Consider the following 15,974-nt stretch of genomic DNA (forward strand, 5'->3'; position numbering starts at 1 on the left):
CATTGGTTAATAAAATCTGTAGTTTTCAAGTATACAACTCTCTAATACATCACCTGTATGTTGTATTGTGTGTTCAGTTGTATTGTGCTCCAAGTCAGGTCTCCTTCTGTCAACATTTATCTTCCTTTTACCCTCTTCTACATCCAACCACCACAGTTTTTAAAAATCATTCAAAAAGCTGACAATGAAAAAATAGTAATCATATAATAATGTTCAACTTACTCAAAAAACATCAAATATGAATATTTGATCAAAATCAGAAAAACTTCAGCAAAAAACAAAAAAATTCTTTCAAACTTGTCAGCCTGGAGAAAAACTTAAGGAAATGTCACATTGACTGCGGTGCAGACTTTTAAACAGGTATCAAAGGGGCACTCTGATTTTTCCTGGCGGAACTGTGAAGTGTTACAACATTGGGAAAAAGGGCTGAAGGCAGCTACATACACTACAAGGACCTGTGTCTGTATCGCAGGGCTCCTCAGTCTGTGCAGGACTGACATCCTTGGCCAGATGTTTGTGTGAGAGGGGTGGTCTCTCCAGGCCAAGGAAGGATGTTCAGAGCATCCCTGGACTTCACTGACACCTCTCATATGACAGCAAAAATGTGCACAAACATTGTTCATCAACCCCCTAGGGGAACAGTATTGCCTCTGTAATACCCAGTAATATCCAGAGGTATTACATAAAATATTTTAAATGTAACAATCTCAAAATATTTTCTTATATTGCTATAATAGCAACATATCACATGACTCCACTCAAAGAAGATGAGCAAACCAATTAAAAAATGGGCAAAGGACTTAAACAGACACTTCTCCAAGGAGGACATACAGAGGATCCAGAGACACATGAAAAGATGCTCAATATTGCTAGCTATCCGAGAGATTCAAATTAAAACCACAATGAGATGCCACTTTACACCAGTCAGAATTGCTATTATAAAGAAAGAAGCAACAAGTGCTGGAGAGGTTGTGGGGAAAAGGGGACCCTAGTTCACTGTTAGTGGGATTGCAGACTGGTACAACCACTATCAAAAACAGTATGGAATTTTCTAGGAAAACTAAAAAATGAATGTGCCTTTTGACCCAGCAATTTCGCTATTAGGAGTATATCCTAAGAACCCTGAAGCACCAATCCAAAAGAACCTATGCTCCCCGATGTTGATGGCAGCACAATTTACAATAGCGAAGAGGTGGAAGCAACCTAGATGCCCATCGGTAAATGAGTGGATGAAAAACCTATGGTACATTTACACAATGGAATTCTATGCTGCAGAAAGGAAGAAGGAGCTCCTACCCTTTGCAACATCATGGATGGAACTGGAAAGCATTATGCTGAATGAAATAAGCCAGGCAGTGAAAGACAGATACCATATGATCTCACCTTTAACAGGAATCTAAACAACAAAACAAACAAGCAAGCAAAATATGACCAAAGACACTGAAATATGGAACAGGCTGACAGGGACCAGAGGGGAGAGGGGAGAGAATCACAGGTTGAAAGGGGAAGGACTCACATGAACAAGTATAAAGGACACATGGACAATAACTTAGGGGGGGGCAGAAATGGGAGGGAGGTGGGGAGCACTTGGGGGTGGCAGGGCTGGGAATATAAGATAGAAAACTGTACTTGAACAAGAATTAAATAAAAAAACCATATCATGAAATTATACCTTAGATTTCAAGTTTGACTAGCACAGCCACTCCACAGAATATGTAGACATGGAAAAAATGAATCAGCACCTTACACCCTTTTTGACTGGAGGGAAGATTATAGATATGGTTGAGTACAAAGGAAGACTGGACACATATGAAAAAAACTGTACAATACATAAAGAGTATTTCTGATGGCCAGGATGCTGTTTATGCATTTATACAAAACCCCATGAATGTATATGTGTGTGTAATATAGGAAGAGAAAATTTTTAAAAAACTAGACCTTATGGAACAAAGATTACCAGCAGGAATATAATTAGGTTAAGTGTGCTGCTTACAAACTGTTGTAAGAAAATAATTAAGTGAGAATGAAATTAATTTATATTAAGAGAGAAAATATTAATAACAATATCAACATGGGCACTTATCCCCAATTAAATTTCCAAAGTCTTAGAAATAAAACAATGTAATTGAAGAGCTTTTAACATCAGGGAGAAAGCAGTATCTAAGTTATAATTTCTTATATAGAGATATATGGATTCAAATTATCTTATGGAAGGTACAGATAATCTTTAGTCAAATCTTTATGAAGAGTGCCTTCCAGAGGAGGGTAGATGATGCCAATTTTGCAAATAGAGCTGACCACAGAAGGCGAAAGGAGCAATAAAGAATGATGGAGATGTGACCATGTTGGCAGTATGTGTGCAGGGTGATTTATTAGTGCTAAGTACACAGAAGAACATTCACTCTCATTGCTTGTTTATAACAAGGATTCACAAGTGAAGAATATATAAGTAACAGCTCTATTTTTTTTTCAGTAAGAATAGTAAAAAATAGAAAAGCAGTGGAGAGAATACAATGTGACTAAGTGTTAGATTTGAGCCCACACAATTAACAAATACTCTCCACATATATGTTCATAAAAGTACTCAATGACAACAAGAAAATAATGGAAAAAAACCTCTCCAAATCCTTGTTTATTAGAACTCAATGAAAAACAGGAATCAAAGAATGCTGACCCCACTCTGCAAATGTCAGGAATTTGCTGACAATTTATCATAGAGGAAACAAATTAATAACTAACCCACAAATGTATTCAGGTCACAGGTGATGAAGTGATGGCAAAGTTAAGCCATTTAGCACACCTCCTTTTACTTAACAAATATATTATTTTTCATGCCAACTGAATACCCAGAGTGAAAAAAGATACTGTGGAATGTAGGTCTCATGACCACTATTGCAAGGTAGTATTTGCAAAACGTGTATTGAATATAGATCTGTCTCATCAATATGAGACAATCTTGAGTGTGCCCCATTGTAAAAATTAAGAACTGCCTTCACTTTACTGGACATCTCTCCACACCTAGTACTCTATTTTCCTACTCCCTTTAGTGGCAAAATTCATTGCACATGTTCTACTTTCACTTGAAATACTTTCTGCCTCCCATTGCCACCTCAACTGGGCTTCCATCAGTGAGTTGTGAGCAATGATGCATGTGTTGCTGACTTCAATGTTCACTTCTCTTTTTAGTATCACAAACAAATTATGAACTAGTTAATCAGGCAAGCAAACAACCATAGGCTGATGGCCTTCAAAGACCTCAGGTGAACATTCTTAGCTATGGCTCTCTCTCTTACCTGAAGCACCTGCTGCACCCTTGGCCTCACCTGATCAGGAGCTCTGAGGGGGCAGATTCCCAGTAAAGAAAGTCTGGCCTCCCGGATAGATGACAATGAAGGTTGAAGCTCTCTGCTCACACAAGACAGCAGGAAGAAGGCAAGCATTGGTCTCCTACACAAACTTAGAGTTCCAAACGCAATAACCAATTTCCATCCAGCCCAAGGTCAAACATGCTGAAAGACTGGAGATGAGGAGCTATTTACAGCTCCATATGTCTGCTTATTAGGTACATTTCTGTCTTGTTATTCCAACCTCTAATTGCATGATTTCCCTGTGGATCTGGACAGAAGGGACCATTTTCCTGGAGATTCTGTGTTCCCAAAAGACCAGCTTGGAAGTTTAGTGAGTCTTAATTTTACTAGTTCCTCCTCATAAAGTCTGTTGGATCCAAAAGATTAACCTCCCAGCACTGTTTCCAAACCTTCATTTAAAATTTTTCCAAATATAAGACTGAGAATTCAGTCCTGATTAGAAAACTCAAATCCCTAAATATCGAATTGTACTGGGACGTGGGCCCTCATGAGCACAGAAATTGTTATTTTTCTTTGCAACAAGGGAGAGAACTAAGTTCCTTTGACTAAACTTGAGTGTTACACACTGGGATTCATGACATGTTGTCCAAAACAATTTGGAATTTCAACCTCATATCACAAGAGCTGTCCTTTAGTCCCTCACTATGAAATATTTTTACTTATAAGAGAGACATTTGGGGTTTTTTGCACTATGATCTAACCTTGGAATACAAAAGTAAATAGGTTTTTCCCATAGCCCCCAGAAGAGAGCTAGCTCTGCAAATGTCTTGACTTTAGCTCCATAAAACCTCAGGAATATAAGAGCATGAATGTGTTTGTTTTTAAATCACTGGTGTGATAATTTTACATTAGCTTTAGTAATTGAAAACAGACATTTATCCAAAGAAATTTCTTCAAAAAACCGAAATAAAGTGTCTCCTTTTATTCATTTAGCACCACACCCCCACCCCACACCCCCCGAGTGAAAACATTTTGCATTCTAATTTCCACTTAAGTGGGAGACATGTATAATCATTTTGTAGATATTTAGCTTCTCTGGCTGTTATAGAATTTCTTCTCACCAAAGTGTCAATGTGCTTCATATTTGGTGCTTTTGAAGCAGTTATATAGGAAAAGATATTCATTTAAATGTATGTCTACCATTTACTTTAAATTTTTATATTTAATTTTCTACATCTTTAAATTTCATGTTAACTTAAACATTCATTATTTTCATTTCTATCCTTTTCAACTTTCTCTTGTTTCCTTTCAAATATGGATTATGTATGAATCTGTGTGTGTCCATATGTCTGTGTGTTTATTTGAAATAAAAATATACATGAATGAACATATATATGCATACATACCACTTTAGTACTGAACAGTTTATTTGGACTCAGCAAAATATGTCCACATATCCCATTTATTTACTTTTTTGCAAGGAAGGAGTAGTATTTATTTATTTTTTATATTTTTATTGATTATGCTATTACACTTGTCCCAACTTCTCCTCCTTTGCCCCACTCCATCCAATACCTTCATTCCCTCCAGCAATTCCTCCCTTAGTTCATGTCCATGGGTCATGCATATAAGATCTTTGGATACTCCAGTTTTTATACTGTTCTTACCATCCCACTACTATTTTATTCCTACCAATTTGTACTTCTTAATCCTTGCACTTTTCCCCCATTTTTTCTCTTCTCCTCCAAACTGATAACCCTTCAAATGATCTCCACATCTATGATTCTGTTTCTGTTCTGGTTGTTTGTTTAGTTTGTTTTTTAGATTCAGTTATTGATAGTTGTGAATTTATTGACATTCTAATGTTCATAAGTCCTTTTAACATTTCATATAAAAATGGCTTATTAATGATGAACTCCTCTAGTTTTACACTGTCTGGGAAGCACTTTATCTGTACCTTCAATTCTAAATAATAGCTTAGCTGGATAGAGTATTCTATGTTGTAGGTCCTTGCTTTTCATGACTTTGAATACTTCTTGTCAGGGCCTTTAGCCCGCAAAGTTTCCCTTGAGAAATGAGCTGACAGCCTTATAGAAACTTCTTTGCAGGTAACTACTACATTTTTCAGATCATAAGATGTACCTAGGTTTTAGAAGAAAATAGGAAAAAAAGTTTTGATGCAAAAATTTTGGTAAAATATTTAATAACATAAATAACATAATATTTTATCAATGTAAATGTAAGGCTACATTCAGACTATAAGATGCACTCCACTTTTCCTCCCAAACTTGGGGGGTGCATCTTATAGTTTGAAAAATATGGCAGCTGTTTTTCTCTTGTTGCTTTTAAGATTCTCTCTCTGTCTTTAACTTTTGGCATTTTAATTATGACGTGTCCTGGTACGGTTGTCTTTGTGCCCATCTTATTTGGGACCCACTGTGCTTCCTGGACTTGTAAGTCTGTTTCCTTCACCAAATTAGGGATGTTTTCTTTCATTGTTTTTTCAAATAAGTTTTCAATATCATGTTCTTTCTCTTTTTTGGGGCACCCTTATGACTCAAATGTTGGTAGCTTTGAAGTTGTCCCAGAGGCTCCTTAGACTATCCTTCTTACAGAGGATTCTTTTTTCTTCTTGCTGTTCTGATTGAATGTTTTTTTTTCTTCCTAATGTTCCAAATCATTGATGAGATTCTTGCCCCATCCATTCCATTGTTGTTTCCCTGAAAACTTTTCTTTATTTCACATAGTGTAATCTTCATTTCTGCCTGTGTCTTTTTTATGCTGCTGATGTACCCAGTGGGTTCCTTGAGCATACTAATAACCAGCATTATGAACTCTGCATCTGATAGATTGTTTATCTCCATGTTGTTTAGTTCTTTTACTGGAATTTTGTTCTGTTCTTTCATTTGGGCGGTATTTCTACGTCTCTGCAATTTGACAGCCTCCCTGTGTTTTCTTTCTATGTATTAGTAGAGCTGTTTTGACTCCCCACTTTAGTAGTGTGGCCTATTGCTGAAACCCACACTAGTAGGTTGGATGGGGTAGAGCCTTACATAACTGCCATGTCAAGGCAGCCCACATGAACCAGGTTGATGGAGTCTCCGATATGGTGTTTCCACTCTGTGGCTCTGTGTGGGAGGGCTCAGAAAGGGGCAATGCTGCTGCCTGGCCTCCGGAGCTTTCTGTGGGAGGAAGCTGTTCCCCAGCACTCACCCTGATACCACTCACTTCAGTTTCTCTCTGTAGGTCACTGGTGCTCTTCCAGCTGCTGCCCCCAGTGCTTGAGCCCAGAGGGAGTGAGGCTGTGTAAGTCCTAAGTCCATTGCAGCCCCATTAAAAGGAGACATGTGAGAATCCCACAGTTTCTTCCACAACCCCAAACCCCACTGGTTTTCACAGACAAACGTGATGTGAACTTATCTTCCTGGCACTGGAACTCTGGGCTAGGTGGTCTGGTTGGAGCTGGGATCTCTTGCTCCCAAGGTAACCCTCCCAATTTTTATCTGCCAAACATGGGTATGGGAGCAGCCATTCCATGTCTCCATGTCTCTGTGCCTCCATGCTTTTCTACTCCTCCTACCCATCTGAATGAATGTGACTTCTTTAATTTCTAGGTTGTGAGACTTCCATATAGCTCAATTTTCTGACAATTCTGGGTGATAGTTGTTTTGAAGTTTAATTGTAAATTTATCCGTGGTTGTGCGAGAAGGCGAGCCAAATTTACCTATGTCTCCATCTTGACCAGGCTCATTTATTTCTTGCAACATTCATCTGAAGTTATGTTTGCTATCCTACATCACTTTCAGAAAGGAGGAAATTGAGGCTCAGGTTTAACAATTACCTTGAGAAGCCATTAAGCTTATTGTGCACTTTCCTGACTTATCCACAGCTGAAAACATGAGGTATGGACTATAACTTTTATGGCTCTTATTCATCACATTGTATATTTTAATCATGTTCCAGTTATATGATATAATTATACTTTAATAAATTACTTAGAAGGAAAAAAATAGCAGTACATGGATTGGAGTACGATCTAGAGCTCAGGAAACTGATTCACAGTAAGAAATGGTAGAAAATGTCTATTCTCCCTGAGAATCATGCCAAGTGCAATCTAAAAAGGAAAATAGACAAAATGAAGCAGAAACTAATTCATAGATACAGAGACCAAACTAGTACAGCAGAATAGATACAGAGACCAGTTGAGAGACAGGGTGTGGGAGGGGGGAATAACTGGAAGGGGGTTAGGAAGTATAATCATCCAGTTATAACTGGATGGAGATGTAAGTCATGGAGATGTAAAGTACAGCATAGGGAATAGAGTCGATAATACTGTAATAACCATGTATGGTGAGAGATGGTTACTAGACTTATTATAGTCATCACTTTTTAGGTAATAAATACTGAATCACTATGTTATACACTTGAAATTAATATAATGTATGTTAATTGTAATTAAAAATAAATTTAAAAGGTACAATTGGAAATAACTTCCTGGGTTAGGCTAATGTAACCCTATGGTTCTTTGAATGTAGAAGAGGAAGGGAGCAGATAGAGTCGGTATCAGAGCAAGGATTAAAAATGCTACACTGCTGGCTTTAAAGATGGGTAAAAGAGAGTGACATCAGAGAAATGGCAGTGTGGGAGATCCCCTTGGTCTCTCCCCCAAAATATCAACAATTTGAACAGCTATGAAATTCAACAAAGGGTTCCCTTGATCAATGTACATGCATGCCTGAGAGATACTCACATTGAAGCATTTAAAGGTGGGCAAGGAGGAACAAATAGGGAAAGCAAGAATGGTGGAGGGCTCAGAGTAGCCACAAACACAGACTTACCACCTGGAGCTCACAGCAGGGTTCCTCCTGGGTAGGGGAGAAAGCATGTTTTGGCTGGCACCTCCTTCAGCTGGGAGGCCCAGAGACACTCAGTGGGAACTCCTTCAGGAGTGAGCAGTGTGAGCTGCATCTGAGCCAACAGACCTGGGCAACAACACAGCACACGGGTTCTGTTGCAGCTGTCACACAGTTGGCATTCAGACAGAAAAATAAAAACATTGAGTGATGCTGTCCTATAGACTCCCCAAACTCACCTTCCGTTGCTCTTGGTGATGGGTTATGGGGCACTTTGTCTGCAAATTCAAGACTGTTACTACAAATATTTTCTCTGATTAAGAGATGCACTTGGTAACTGATCTCTTCCTGCAGTGCTCAGATGGCATGGACTAATGAAGGCAGCCTCTCACAACACCACCAGTTGGTCCACTGGTACAGATGGGATCCTAGACTAGTCACGTAGAGGAAGAAACCTGTACTACAAGGGGCCAGCACTCGAGAAGATAATTCTAGATTTGGAGGCACCCCCTCTCTTTGAATTGGTTGATTCCTGACAAGAATCAACCAATCATTGCATAAATAAGTGGAACAACAAGCTGAGGTCTCTCTCTCTCCCCTTCTCTCATTTTAAAATCAATTTTCTTAAAAAAGAATGCCACGTAAATGAAGAAATGTCCTGACCGAGGTAACCTTCCTCCTGGCTGTCCCACCACAGGGACACTCATCACTGCCTCATTATGTAACTCAGGAGAAGTTTCCTGGACACCAGAATTGGGGCAGTGGGGCCTTGCGTCCATTTGCTGTAATGGATTCCCACATCTCTTCTTCCTGACTATATGTAAATGGGAGGACTTGGACATCTGTCATATATAGTTGTCCACATCAGTGTTTCCCACTCTTCCTGTGGTTGGGAGATGAGTAAATGTTTTTCCAGGGCCTTCCACGGACTGTCCAAACACCAAGTGCTCTAGACTCTCATTATGACTAACTTTCTATCTAGCAGAACTGGAGAGGCTGAGGGGTTTCTGATGCAGCAGCTCTCCCTGGAGCCTCTATCCCCAGAGAATGACATCCATCTCTGCATACACAGAGGCAGCACTGAGTAAGCCCATGATGCTATTGCAGGGAGGTTTTATTAGGATCTGTCTTGCAATAAGGGTGGTTGACAGGCTCATGGGTTACTGAGAAAGGCCCCTCACTCTGCACACAGACCCTGGTGAGTTGGGGTAAGAACTTGAAATCCAGCCTGTTGGGAACTTGGGGGACCAGGTGTGATTGACATTTGACATTAGTGGAAGAATGAATCTAGAGATTTACTGATGCTGTTTTGCACAGATATGGTGAGTTGGGTGTATACAGGTATTTGGATGCGAAGATGAATTCTTTTCTGCCTCTTTGACATTTGCCAACCCACAAGCAGCTGTCCTGTTATGCTGAATCCTTAGTCTTTCCTTGTCTGTCTTTATTGCTATAAACGCAAGAAAGTTGGGCTTCTAGAGAGCAGAAAGTCATCTATGTTGGTGTTTAATTTATAAAAGTTGTTGGATGCAGCCAGGCATGGGCACTTGACCAAAATAACTCATCTGGCATGGTTTGGGTCATCCCCAGTTCTCCTTCTGAGAACCCATCATTCTCCCCTCTTCTGCACTGAGGACTTTTCAGTTCTGAACTCTTGGGCAAAAGAGCTGAGCACAGATTTCAAGAAAGATGCAGCATTTAGACTTGACAGTACATAGGATTTGGAATCAGATGAGACTTCAGATTCTAGCCTATGCTCTTAGTCAGTGTGTGACTTGAAGTTAGTCACACCCCCTCTCAGTCCATTGTCAATAACATTAGTTCCAAAAAATATATTGTTTTCCTACAGAATGTATTCATTCAGCAATGGTTAATTGAACAAACTCTGCTGTGGTTTCTTAGGCTAGTTTAATTGGATGTGAGGATTAAATAAACAGTAAATGACAATGTTCTGCCAAACCGCTATTTGATTAATTAGATCACCAAGGGCCCAGATTATGCCTGGTCATGACAGAGAGATGTGAATGTTTTATTGGTAACAAAAGGTATGTTATGTTGGTGCCTGTCCCCTGGTCACTTAGTGTCACCAGAGGAACCCCTAGTCCCAAATTTCTACATCATTCAAGTAAGTAGGGACAGGAAGAGGTGAAACCACAACTTGGAAACTTTCCAAAGGGACTCCTCTTCAACCCACATGAGAGGTATGGCTTTAGGAGCCACAGTGAGAGGACCCAGCCTAGATTAAAGTAAGCCATGGTTAGTTCTGCCCAGCTCTGCCTGTCTCACTGACAGGGAAGAGGTTAGATGGATGGAATATTTTTTCCAAAAGATATCTTAGATGGAAAGAGTTTGTTAAAAGCTCAGGACACAAGGGAATCACAGCCAGAATCTACAGCCACAGAGGAACTGAGTGTTAAAGATCACAATCAACCCAGGGTGTGCTTTTTAAAAAGATGGGTCAATAGTAATTGGCGCCCGAGAAAGAAAAGTGAGTTTCGGGGCATGCAGGACTCTGTGTGTGTGAGCGTGCGTGTGTGTGTGTGTGTGTGTGTGTGTGTGTATGTGTGTGTATAACAAATCCTGAAACATCTGTTACAGTGTTTGGGGGAAGTGTGTTGAAAGGGAAAAAGGAGATACTTGGGAATCAGAGCCCTCTTTTGCTCAAATTTTAGCTTTGTTGCTTCCTTGGTGGGTGATGCTAGAAAAGTCACCACACTTCTCTGAAACTCTGTCTTTTCTTCCTAAAAATACAAATAATATCTACAGACAGTGTTTCTTTTCTATGGTAATAACATATACACAGTAAATATAAAATAAAAATTTACCATTTTAGCCCTGGCTGATGTAGCACAGTGGACTGAGGATGAACCTGTGAAGCAAAGGGTCACTGGTTGGATTACTAGTCAGGGCACATGCCTGGGTTGTAGGCCAGATCCCCAGTAGGGGGTGAGTGACAGGCCACCACACATTGTTGTTTCTCTCCATCTCTTTCTCCATCCATTCCTGTCTCTAAGAATAAGTAAATATAATATTTATATTAAAAATTACCATTTTAATCACTTCTGGATGTACTGTTGATGACATTAAATATATTCACATTGTTGTGCAAACATGTCTACCATCCATCTCCAGACTTGAGGATTAAAGTGTTAAGCATGTAAACATTGGATGCCTTCTACAGTCAGCACTCAGTTGGCATCAGCTCCTTTCAGGGTGAGGATATGTGAGTGGACAGAGCAAGATCAGTTCATTTGGCCACTTAAATGATGGGAGTTTGCAGAAAAGCTATTTTACCAGCTGGGAGACTTAGTGGTTTGGAAATTGATGTTAGCAAAAAATTTCAAGGGTTTGTTCATTTCTGTATGAAGACATAAAGAATGAGAGATTCTCAGAGTTTTTGCTGGGTCTGAGCTTACTGTAATTCTAGAATAAAAATCTGGAAGAGGAATTGCTGAGTACAGTCCCTGCAGGTTGTCACTATCCTATCCCTACACCAAAGGTTCTCAACTGGGCGTGATTCTGCCTCTCTGGGGGACATTTGGCCAGGGGTGGAGTCATTTTTCATTTTCATATCCAGGGGTGGAAGAAGGTACTAAGGGGTGGTATTAAGTGCATTAAGGCCACGGGTGCTGCTAAACTTCATGCAAGACAGTTCCTCACAACAAAGACTTACCTCTCCCTGAATAATGCTGAGGTGGAAAATCCCAGTTGTAAACTAGTGGAGTTGGAGATGAATGAACTTTTAGAGACTGTGCTATAGGATCTCAGAGACCAGAGAAGGGACATGCAGGTTTCTCTTCAGGAAGTACAAGGATATCAAAGAGCAACACTACAGATGATCTAGGCAGGGTGAGCCTTGACCATGGAAGAGACCATAATATTGAACACAGTAGCTGTGCCATGTCCATGGGGGATATGTTCTTAGAATGCCAGGTGGTGCCTGAAACTGCAGAGAGTATCAAACACACACACATATGTATATTTATTTTTTCTCCCATACACACACACACACACACACACACACATACTCACTTTCACTTAAAGGAAGCACTTAGTGTGACATATCCAAATCTCTAGCACCACTACCCTTGCACTTTGAGGCCAGTATTAAGTGAAATAAGTGTTACTTGAACACAAGCACTGTGATACCATGACAATGGATCTGATGAGCAAGGCTGCTACCAAGTGATGAATGGTGGGCAGCACCAGCAGTGTGGACACGATGGACAAAGGTAGGATTCACATCCTGAGCTGGACAGAGAAGGAGGACATGAAAGTTAATGACATTACTCAGAATGGTTTACAGTTTAAAACTTATATGCTGGTTTTTTTCTGAAAAGTTTTCTTCAGTATTTTTGGCCTGTGGTTGGCTGCAGGTAACTGAAGATACAAAGGGTCTACTGTACTAACAGCGCTAGGAGCCAGCACTGCTGAGAACACCCTGTGTGTCTGGCACAGTGCTGCACATTGATCATCCATACTTTCCACCCAAGAGCATTAGCAATAATTTTCTAATTATACAATTTATATATTATTACAATATATTGTATTTTATAATAGGTATCACACTTTACTTATTGAACACTTGCCACATGAGAGGCACTACGCTGTTAACATCATCCTTTTGCTTAATATTCACAGCAGTTCCTGTGACCAGATTACTGCCACACATATTATGGATGAAATAACTGAGGTTGAAGCTACCCAAGGTCATGCTGCTACCAACAACTTGACCTGGTACCAAGCTCATTTTAATCTTACTTTTGTGTACACTCTCCTAACCACCAACCCACACTGCCCATGTGCTAAATTCCTTCTTCTTGGAACAACTTTGCCTCCTCTAGCTGCCTGAAAAACTCCTACTAGACCTTCAACATTCAGCTAAAACATGCCCTCCCTTTTGAAGCCTTTCTCAACCTGATCCCAGGCACAGTTTCATGCCCTGGGTACCAAAAGCGCTGGGCATGTGTCTCTGTCACCCTGCTGATGAGACTGTCCTGAAATGATGTGAACGATGTCCACTTTTCCTCAAATTCTAAGTTTTATAACCACAGAACTAAGTTATCTTACTCTCTTATGTCATTGACTTTCAAAAATGCCACCAGTATGGCAGCCCTTTCTATATTTAGTTGAATTTCACTGTTGGAAATGTGGTTAGGATGAACCACACAGCTGGCTTCACAAACGGCCACCTCCTAGTAGCACTGAGCAGCAGGTTCTACCACATCTTTCTTATTGAAGCTCTTCTGATATTGAGGACATTTGTCAGTGATGCCACACCCTGTATTAGCCCCAGCCATTGCCTACAGAACATTCTACCCAGTTCCCTCATGTACTTCCTTTTAACACAAAGAGCTTGGCCATTTATCTCTTATGCATTGGTACCCTGATGGACACTCTGGGGTCCAGTGAAGCATGGCCCCTGCCTGGTTGATTCACCTTTCAATGTTTCATGCCCAGCCCAGCATGTGCCAAATTTTGTTGAATGCATGTGTGAAAGGGACTTGGATGTGAGAGAAAAATCAGGGTGGTGAGTAATTAAAGACTGCCTTGAAGGCCATGTGAGGATGGCAGCCTTAGGACAAAGAGCTTCAGTGAAGATCTCAATAGAATCCACTTGCCTCTAAATGACCTGTCTTGCTGCTTCTGTAACTACCAGGAACTGAAAATACACACTCTTCCAGTCCTGCATTGTTCACTTTTGGGATTGTGTGTGCTGTGTAGTACTCCAGGGCAATCTGATGTTGCTTGGGGGCTTGAAGGTTGTCAAGGAAATTAAGCACCCCTGTTTTAGGTAGTAGGTTCCTTCTTGTCACTGGCCATCTTTCTAATCCACTCAGGCAATATTGATTAGATACTCAGAATCCTTCAGGCCTGGTAGCTTACTCTAGTCCTTGAAATTGAGTCAGTCTACTAACACATTGCTTTACTCTCCTATCCAATGCAACAAAGTCACCAATAATTGTGAGCTCATTGACAACTGTCCCACCTTCCTAACCCTAGGCCATTTGACCCCCAAGAGGTACACAAGTGTTCTTATGGCTCAAACTCCCTAGATTCACACCTTCCATTTGACCCCACTGCTGGCTCACAATGCATTTCTCTTTGCTCCAGGTGCTTACCCAGGTATCTGAACCCTGGCCTATCTCTCTGTTTTCTTGCTTGCATTGTTGCTTCAGATCCAGGTTGCTTCACCTCCCAGCATTTTCAAAATCTCACCTCAACTTGGGCCCTGGGATCATTGAGATGAGAGCTGTTGAAATGTTCTACTGGAGCTGTTTCTGTTCCTGACTTGGACCTTAAAATGTGTAACAGAAGAGGCAGTGGGAAGCTCTTGTGTGGGATGTGGTCAAGTATTTTATTCAGAGATGCAAGTTATTGCTCTCTCACCCCATGGCCATAACAAATATCACTAACAGATTTCACTAAGTGATTATGGCTTTCCCCTCTAGTAATTCTGGCTGTGACCTCACTGCTCTTCTCAAGATGGCACTCTAAGCAACAACTACCACTCAATGGCCATTAGCAGGTGGGAAGAAACTTATTTTGCAGCCCCACTCAGTCATTTTGCCTTTGATCTCCTGTTCTGCCTGCAGTAAAAGCATATTCTGTAAAAATTGGAGGTGTGAATCAATCAGTTACCTCTGACTTCCTTCTGGCAGGCCTCTTCAGTCGCTCAGGGTCAAGTCAGCTACTCTTCTCTCTAGTGGCTGCCATGTTTATCATGGGCCTTCTGGGCAACACTGTTCTGCTCTTCCTGATCTACATGGACTCCCCGCTCCACACACCCATGTACTTTCTGTTCAGTCAACTGTCCCTGTTTGATGTAGGCTTCCTCTTGGTCACCATCCCCAAGATGGCATCACACTTCCTACAAGTGGAAAGTTCCATCTCTTTTGGGGGTTGTGTAGCTCAAATATTTTTCCTTATGCTCATGGGTGTAGCTGAGGGCATCCGGTTGGCCCTCATGTCCTATGACTGTTATGTGCCCATGTGCCACCCCCTGCACTATCCTTTGCTTATGAGGCACCACGAGTGCCTTCTCGTGGTAGGCTGTTCCTGGATGGCAGGTGTGCTCAATGCCTCCATCCAGACCTCCGTCACTCTGCACTTCCCCTACTGTGACTCCCGCATCATGGACAACTTCTGTGAGGTGTCAGCCCTGCTAAAGCTCTCCTGTGCAGACACCTCTGCCTATGAGTTCACACTGTCCATCTCTGGGATGCTGATCCTTGTGTTTCCCATGTCTTTCCTCGCCACCTCCTACAGCCGCGTGTTGGGGGCCGTTTTATGCATGTGCTAAGAGGAGGTTAGGTGCAAGGCCTTCACCACCTGCTCCTCACACATCACAGTCGTGGGGCTCATTTATGGTGCAGCTGTGTTCATGTACATGGTACCTGGTGCCTACCATAGCTGACAGCAGGACAACATGGTCTCTCTCTTCTACAGCCTTATCACCCCCATGCTTTACCCCCTCATCTACAGTCTGAAGAACTGGGAATGCTAATGGCTTTGATGAAAGCGATCCACAGGGATGCGCTTAGACATTGATGGCTGCTGGTGTGATCGCCGCAGTCTTCCATCACGCCTATCACTTCAAAGCACCCACGTGTGAGGCAGCTGCTGAGAGCTTCTCTTGAAGGCTGTGTCAGCTTCTTCTCATGTCATGACTAGCTGAGTTCATGTTTTCTTCCATGGACTTGTGGAAATCAATGGTATCAGCCCCAGCCACTTGTTGTATATTCTTTCCCTACTCTTTAGCACTATTTACATGAATGAAAGGCCCTACTTTGTAAAGTTGAGATCTTGCTGA

General features: G+C 41.1%; 1 pseudogene; it reads left to right on the top strand.

Moving 5' to 3' along the window:
- The first annotated feature begins 12,383 nt into the window (after positions 1–12,383).
- LOC118986913 (olfactory receptor 2Z1-like) lies at positions 12,384–15,668 on the top strand (annotated as a pseudogene).
- The last annotated feature ends 306 nt before the right edge of the window (positions 15,669–15,974 follow it).

The sequence above is a fragment of the Sturnira hondurensis genome, unplaced genomic scaffold (assembly GCF_014824575.4).
Source record: "Sturnira hondurensis isolate 20B ecotype Veracruz unplaced genomic scaffold, ASM1482457v3 Scaffold0004703, whole genome shotgun sequence".
In the NCBI taxonomy this organism is placed as follows: domain Eukaryota; kingdom Metazoa; phylum Chordata; class Mammalia; order Chiroptera; family Phyllostomidae; genus Sturnira; species Sturnira hondurensis.